Source organism: Lactuca sativa, chromosome 5 (genome assembly GCF_002870075.4).
Source record: "Lactuca sativa cultivar Salinas chromosome 5, Lsat_Salinas_v11, whole genome shotgun sequence".
Classification (NCBI taxonomy): Eukaryota; Viridiplantae; Streptophyta; class Magnoliopsida; order Asterales; family Asteraceae; genus Lactuca; species Lactuca sativa.
The window spans coordinates 84,110,237-84,116,681 of NC_056627.2; the positions used below are offsets into that span (position 1 = coordinate 84,110,237).

Sequence of the window (6,445 nt, forward strand, 5' to 3'; positions counted from 1 at the left end):
ACCATATCTTCAGGATTTCCACCCCCAATTCTTTTAGCTCCCTCATGTATTGGATTGTGGTACTCACGAGAATGCTTTGAGTATTCTTCAATCTACCCGTTAACGTCACCGGGATTTTACTTAGTAAGTGGTCCTTGAGTATCAAGGAGTTGCCTTGTCATGACATTCACCCCATCATAGAATATAGACACTTCTTGTTGTATGTTAAGGTCATTTTGAAGACAATTTCTTAGTAACCCTTTATAACGTTCCCATTCCTCATAAAGTGATTCACCTTGGTTTTGCTCAAGTTGGCTATTGCCTTCTTGAGTTTAGTTATATTTGATGGTGGGAATAATTGTTCCAGAAATTGCTCTCGCATCTGTGCCCACGTAGTAATTACACCAGGTGGAAGTGCCTTCAACCAATCTCTTGCAGCTCCCTTAAAAGTAACTGGAAACATCTTTAGCAACACAGTCTCTCTTGGAGCATTGAAATAATCCGCAATGTCATTAACTTCATGTAAATTCTTGTAAGCATCCTCATGATCCTTCCAAAAAACGGTACATCCTTAAGTGCAGTAAGAATGTGTCCTTTCAACTATGAATATCACAGTGGCGGGAATTGTAGGTTGTACTATATCGGGACCAACATCGTCTCTTATCCTCTTCTTGTACAACCCCATGGACATATCGGCAATGTCTTCCATCTCATTTTCTGGCTCGTCTTCGGGTTCACTCATTTCTAATTCGAATTCGGGCGCAGTATCATATTCGGATTTGTGTGTGTTAGGTATTTGATCTAAGCTTTCAACCGTGCTCTTGTTTTTCTAAGATATACTTGACTCTCCCACGAGTTTCCCTTTCTTTTTCCCAAAAACTGATTTAAGGTCTTTAAATGGTGAGCTTTTTGGTGGTTTCTCTTCTTTCACGTTTTTATCCGTCTTTTTGTGAATGACTGACTCGGGATCTTCAAGTGGTGGTACCAAAGGTGTATTGGAGCCTCTGGTCATGAACTACTACAAAATAAACAAAAATAAAAACGTAAATCTCAACAAAAACTAAAAACTAAAATCTAAAAAAAAAAATACTTTCCTAACTGAACCCATGTCGTGGACTGGAGGTCCACATCGTGGTCTTAGGTCAGAAACAAAAACTAACACAAAAATTTAACTTTTTGCAAGTTTTACCCCGCAAAAAGGATCGATTAATTCAAAGAAAATAAATAAAAATCAAATAAGCCATTCCCCGGCAACGACACCAAAACTTTGATGTGCACAAAAGTATTTGTAACACCTGATTCTTGGTATGCCCTTTTATTCATGTATTCTTGTGTTTTTCTCGGGGACTCGACGAGTTGGAGAATCAACTCGTTGAGTAGGGTCTTGACCCACGGACATTTTAAGTGACCTACTCGACGAGTCGGGAGACTGACTCGGCGAGTAGGTGCTGGATGAGTGAAACCCTAAATCTGAGGGTTTGCACCCTATATAAACACCTTAACTCAGCCTCCCTTGTCCCTAACACTCCCCTAAAGCTGCATATTGAAACCCTAGCCATTTGTGTGTGTGTGTGTGTGTGTGTTAAGACCATTTTGGTGTTCTTGGGTGGTTGTGAAGCTTGGAAGGAAGGAAGAAGCTTAGGAATTCGGATTGGGACTTGTTGATCCAGAGATCTTACTCCATTTTCAGCTTCATCAAGGTAAATGCCCCATTCTTGACTCATCTATGTGTTTTTTCATCTTTGAAATTGGGATTTTTATGGCTTTCTAAGCCATTTTCATATTATCAAGTGTTGAGGGAGGGTTTGACTTCAGATCTGGGCCTTAAGAGGGGTCACATGGAATAAAGGTGCCAACTTTAGGGCCATGAGAGCCCCATGCACATTGTAGAGCACTTTCTATGGATTTTTGAGCTAAAAACCCTGTGCATGTCCATCAAGCTTGGAACTTTACATGTAAAAAGGGCATTAGGAGGCCAGATCTATGGTTTTGGTGTGTTAAATCCCATTTAGATCGACTGTATAGTAATGGCGAAGGTTGGACTCGGCGAGCTGTTCTTGGAACTCGATGAGTCGGTGAGCATTGATCACCAAACCCTTTCTGTGAATGGACTAGTTGTTAGGAAGGAAGTCCCTTGACTCTATAGACACGAAAAGGTACTTGGACCTCAAGGGACTCAACGAGTGGATTGAGCAGACTCGACGAGTCCATGGCAATCTCCTAATCTTTGAAGATAGACTCGACGAGTTGTTCGTATAACTCGGCGAGTCATAGACTTGAAAAGTTCTTATGAGGGAGATGAACTCGACGATTTCAAGGAGGAACTCGGCGAGTCGGATGATGAAGGTCCCAATTTTATGATTGAAGGAGAACCCGTCAAGTTCTTGCTAGACTCGACAAGTTGAGTCGGAGTTAGAATCAGGTTTAAGGAGCATAAACTCGACGAGTTGGTAGGCCAACTCGGGGAGTCATGTGAACTGGACGTTGACTTCAAGCAATGTTGACTTTGATTGGACTTGAGTTGACCCTGGTTAGGGTTTTATGTTCTGTGTGATGACTTGAGGGTTGTCGTGTAGGGATCGAAAAGTCGAACGGAGTCGACTTGTACACCAAGGATAGTTCAGACACTACTCGACATCGAGGTGAGTTACCTTCCAATAAGGGTGGGTCTATAGCCACAATGCCGACCCACCAACAGGAGTACTTATAGATAATTGTCTCTATGATAATTATCTTGTTTGGTTATGTGATTTGGTCATGAGATATGCCTGCATGACATGTTATATGCATAGTGGTAGTGGTAGGGAATAGTCTTTCCCTGGCGTAGGCCATTAGGACCAATGGGTAGGTCCGTACCTGGATATGCCTTACTGTATGATTATATCTTGTTTTTGTATGCTAGTGATAGGGGTGAATTAGTCCCCAGTTATCGGTTGAAAGATATCGATGGCGTGTACCAGTTGAAAGATACCGATGATGATTACCGTTTGAAAGATACCGATGGCTGTTACCAGTTGAAAGATACCGATGATATTATATGGTATGTGATATGATGGGGGAACTCACTAAGCTTTGTGCTTACAGTTTTAATTTTGGTTTCAGGCACCTCTTCGTCTAAGGGGAAGGAGCTGGCAGTGTAGCAGCGCATCACATACATATGTACATGGTTTCCGCATTGGGTTTCTGGGATTGTACTCTGATTTTCCACTACTTTTGATGTATTGATTTGGGAACACAACAATATGTTCTTGTACTTATTGCAATCTTGACATATTTTTAGTAACATGTTTTTATAATTTAATGAATCAAAAATGAAATTTTTGGCCTCAAATTTTGGGATGTTATAAGTTGGTATCAGAGCCCTGGTTTGAAGGATTCAGACACACCCTCAGGGGTGTTTGGACTCAAGCCAAGGGATTAAAAGATTTTTTTTGGAGAAACGGTTTTCTAAAATCTAAGTTAAGGAGTTTTGAGAAAGAACAAGGTGTGTGATGCGTGCGACCGCCTGAGCTCAGGTAAGTTTTCCCCAAGATACCCATACTTGTTATGTTATGTTACATGGTTTATGATTATGAGAACTGCATGATAGAGTAGGGTTAAGGATCAAGGTGGATGCCTTGTATGCCTGATATATGATTCTGGGAATTGCATGCTAGATTAGGGCTAAGGATCTAGGAGGATGCCTTCCATGCCTGTTGTATGAGCTGTATGCTAGATCTGCTTAGTCAGCGATAGGATATCCTGATTAGGTTATGCCTGATGTGGTTACTCAATGCACAAATGTGATGGGTTTTGATCATAAGACATCCTATGTGCTCATACAAACCCTAATGCTTGGATCTAGATTTCTCTATTGTACATGCTTTGAATCCAAGACTATAAACCCTAATTCTAGCATATGGAAATCGATATTAACATATAATTAGGTTTAAGATATTACCTTGATTGTTATGTAGCAATAACAATCCCAATTCCTCCTTGAATTGACTTTGGAAGGCTTAGAGTCACAACTGTCACTCCTCTAATGGTTCTCAAACACCTTAAGCAAGAGGATGAAGAGGAGAAAGGATGGAGGCTGCCCAAAACGTGTTCTAACCCTAGAAGGTTGCTTGTCCACGTTTTTGAGCCTTAAGGGTTCTATATATAGTGAGGCTATTAGGGTTATCTAACAAGGAAACCCTAATTTGGCTGCTTAAGCCCTAAGCAACCCATACACTCCTTTAATCAAGCCCTTGGACGATTTCCTTATGGGCTTCCCATAAGAATTCGTCCACCTCTTGATTTAAGACAATCCATGGCCTAAATTGCAATTATCTTATAATTACAATTCCAGTCCCTTAATTTTAATTAATCTCTTTTAGTCACAAAACTAATTACCAATTAATTATTGACTAATATTAATTAAACAATATGATTTCTCTTTTAATATATTATTCCCATAATATATTAATAAATCATATTTAATCCTTTCTCTCCATAATTCATCCTATCAAGCTGCTTTGGTGAAGGCAACCCAAAAGGACCATGCACCATCGGGTCAAGTACATACCAAAATAGTTATGGACTTAGACACTAATCCAACAGTCTCCCCCTTAGATAAGTCTAATAACTATTCTGCGTATGACTTCAGATCCTAATCTGCAATCATAGCTTTCCAAAGCCGCTGTCAACTCTGATCCTATCAGATACGTGTGTCCTTAGATAAGGGTTCATATATTCCTCCATTCTAGATATCATATGAGATATGATTTCAAATCATTCTCTTTGTACTATATCTCGATTTCTGATTTATGACGGCTGACTAATTGAACAAATCAAATTAGCCCTAGCCCGACCGAGCATTTACATTTGTCATCACTAAATCATCGAGGGGCCCAAATATATCGCTTTTATCCTACTTTGGATAAAAGGAATGGATAAACTTTGATACAATGCTCGCTTGCACTTACTCACCAAATCACACACAACAATATGTTTTATAACACCAAGTTACTAGTGTGTTTACATATTATCAATGTGCAACCGATTTGCAAGATACAACTCACACATCTCTGTTTCAAGAATATAAGATGTTATCGTCTCACCTATCACTCGTGATACAATTCATGGAGTGACCCAAGTGAGCGTGGGTTTAATCCAATGCTCAAATTCATATTCATAAGCACTCATGAACGTTGCACCAAACATTTGCTTATGTCTAATGCTCTTTAGACAATCCACACACCAATTCACGACAGTCTTCATTCATACTTACTTCCAACATATGAACGACTGTGGCCCGTTCGAATAATTCGATTATTCTTAATAAACTCAATTATTCTGGAAGTCAAAACATGCAAAGTGAAACACAAGAATAATACTAATCCCATATGGCCTCAACCCTTTGAGTATAAATAAAACTCCTTTTATTTATCACCATACCGATTACTCATTATTTGTCGTTTCGGGTAATCAACTTCTTACTTGAATTATTACACTTGTCCCATGCTCCTAGCATGCACACAATGTTTACCTATGGTTCTTACTTTGTGAAATAGACCAAATTGAGCACATTCCCAATCATTCTCATTTCACAACTCCAAATCCTTTTTCCATAAGTGAAAGAATATCAAATTCTTGCCACTTATAGAATATGCTAGATTCTAACATTCTATGCAACTTATCCTTTCGTAATGTCACTACACCAAAGTCACAAAGACTATTGCCAATGATATTACAAAGTCTTCTATCTAAGATTGTTACAAGACAATTCTTTAGATATGATGTCTCTCACTCAAAGTACATTCCTTTGAGCATCCTTTTGCATAAAAGTTTCTAATCTAGTCATGGATTTTTAATATTCAATTCCCAATATGGATACATTTCCATATTTTCCATATGACAACTCATTCTTAATAGAATCTCATCTATTCGTAATGATGTCAATATGGTCCATCCGGTATGGAAACATTTCCATAATTTCCATATGACAACTGATTCTTAATAGAATCTTTTCTATTCATAATAATGCCGATATGGTCCATCCAATACCATGCTTCCAACTACTCACAAGCAACCAATCCTCGTCAAACTTTGGATTGTCCTTTGATAGTTGTTTAATTATTTTAGTCAAAACCAATTCTAGTCCCTTTTCCTTCTAAATGCACTTGACATTTGGAAAATTTTAGAATGGTCAAACATTAAAGCATTTGCAATCGATCCTATACCCGAAGCGTATGGGACACGACGCATAATGTTTTATTTGCTATGTTCTCAAAATTCGAATTGTGGAGAGGAATGTCGTAATCATAATCGAAATTTTAAGCACACACTATGTACCCTTGACTAAATTTATTAACGTTTCTCAACCTAATCCTTTAGATTTGAAATGAAGCATAATATTCTCTCCCTTAATTATAGCAAAACAACCTTTCAACTCTTACAACTTTGCAAAGTATGACTCTTGTTTTCTATAATTAATATTGCC

The 6,445-nt window shown here is 38.5% G+C and overlaps 1 non-coding gene across 1 annotated transcript; it reads left to right on the forward strand.

Annotated features, from left to right (window-relative positions):
* The first annotated feature begins 207 nt into the window (after positions 1-207).
* Positions 208-313, forward strand: LOC111913393 (small nucleolar RNA R71). The gene has a single exon (XR_002857522.1). It is a non-coding gene; the product is annotated as a small nucleolar RNA R71 (small nucleolar RNA).
* Positions 314-6,445: the final 6,132 nt, after the last annotated feature.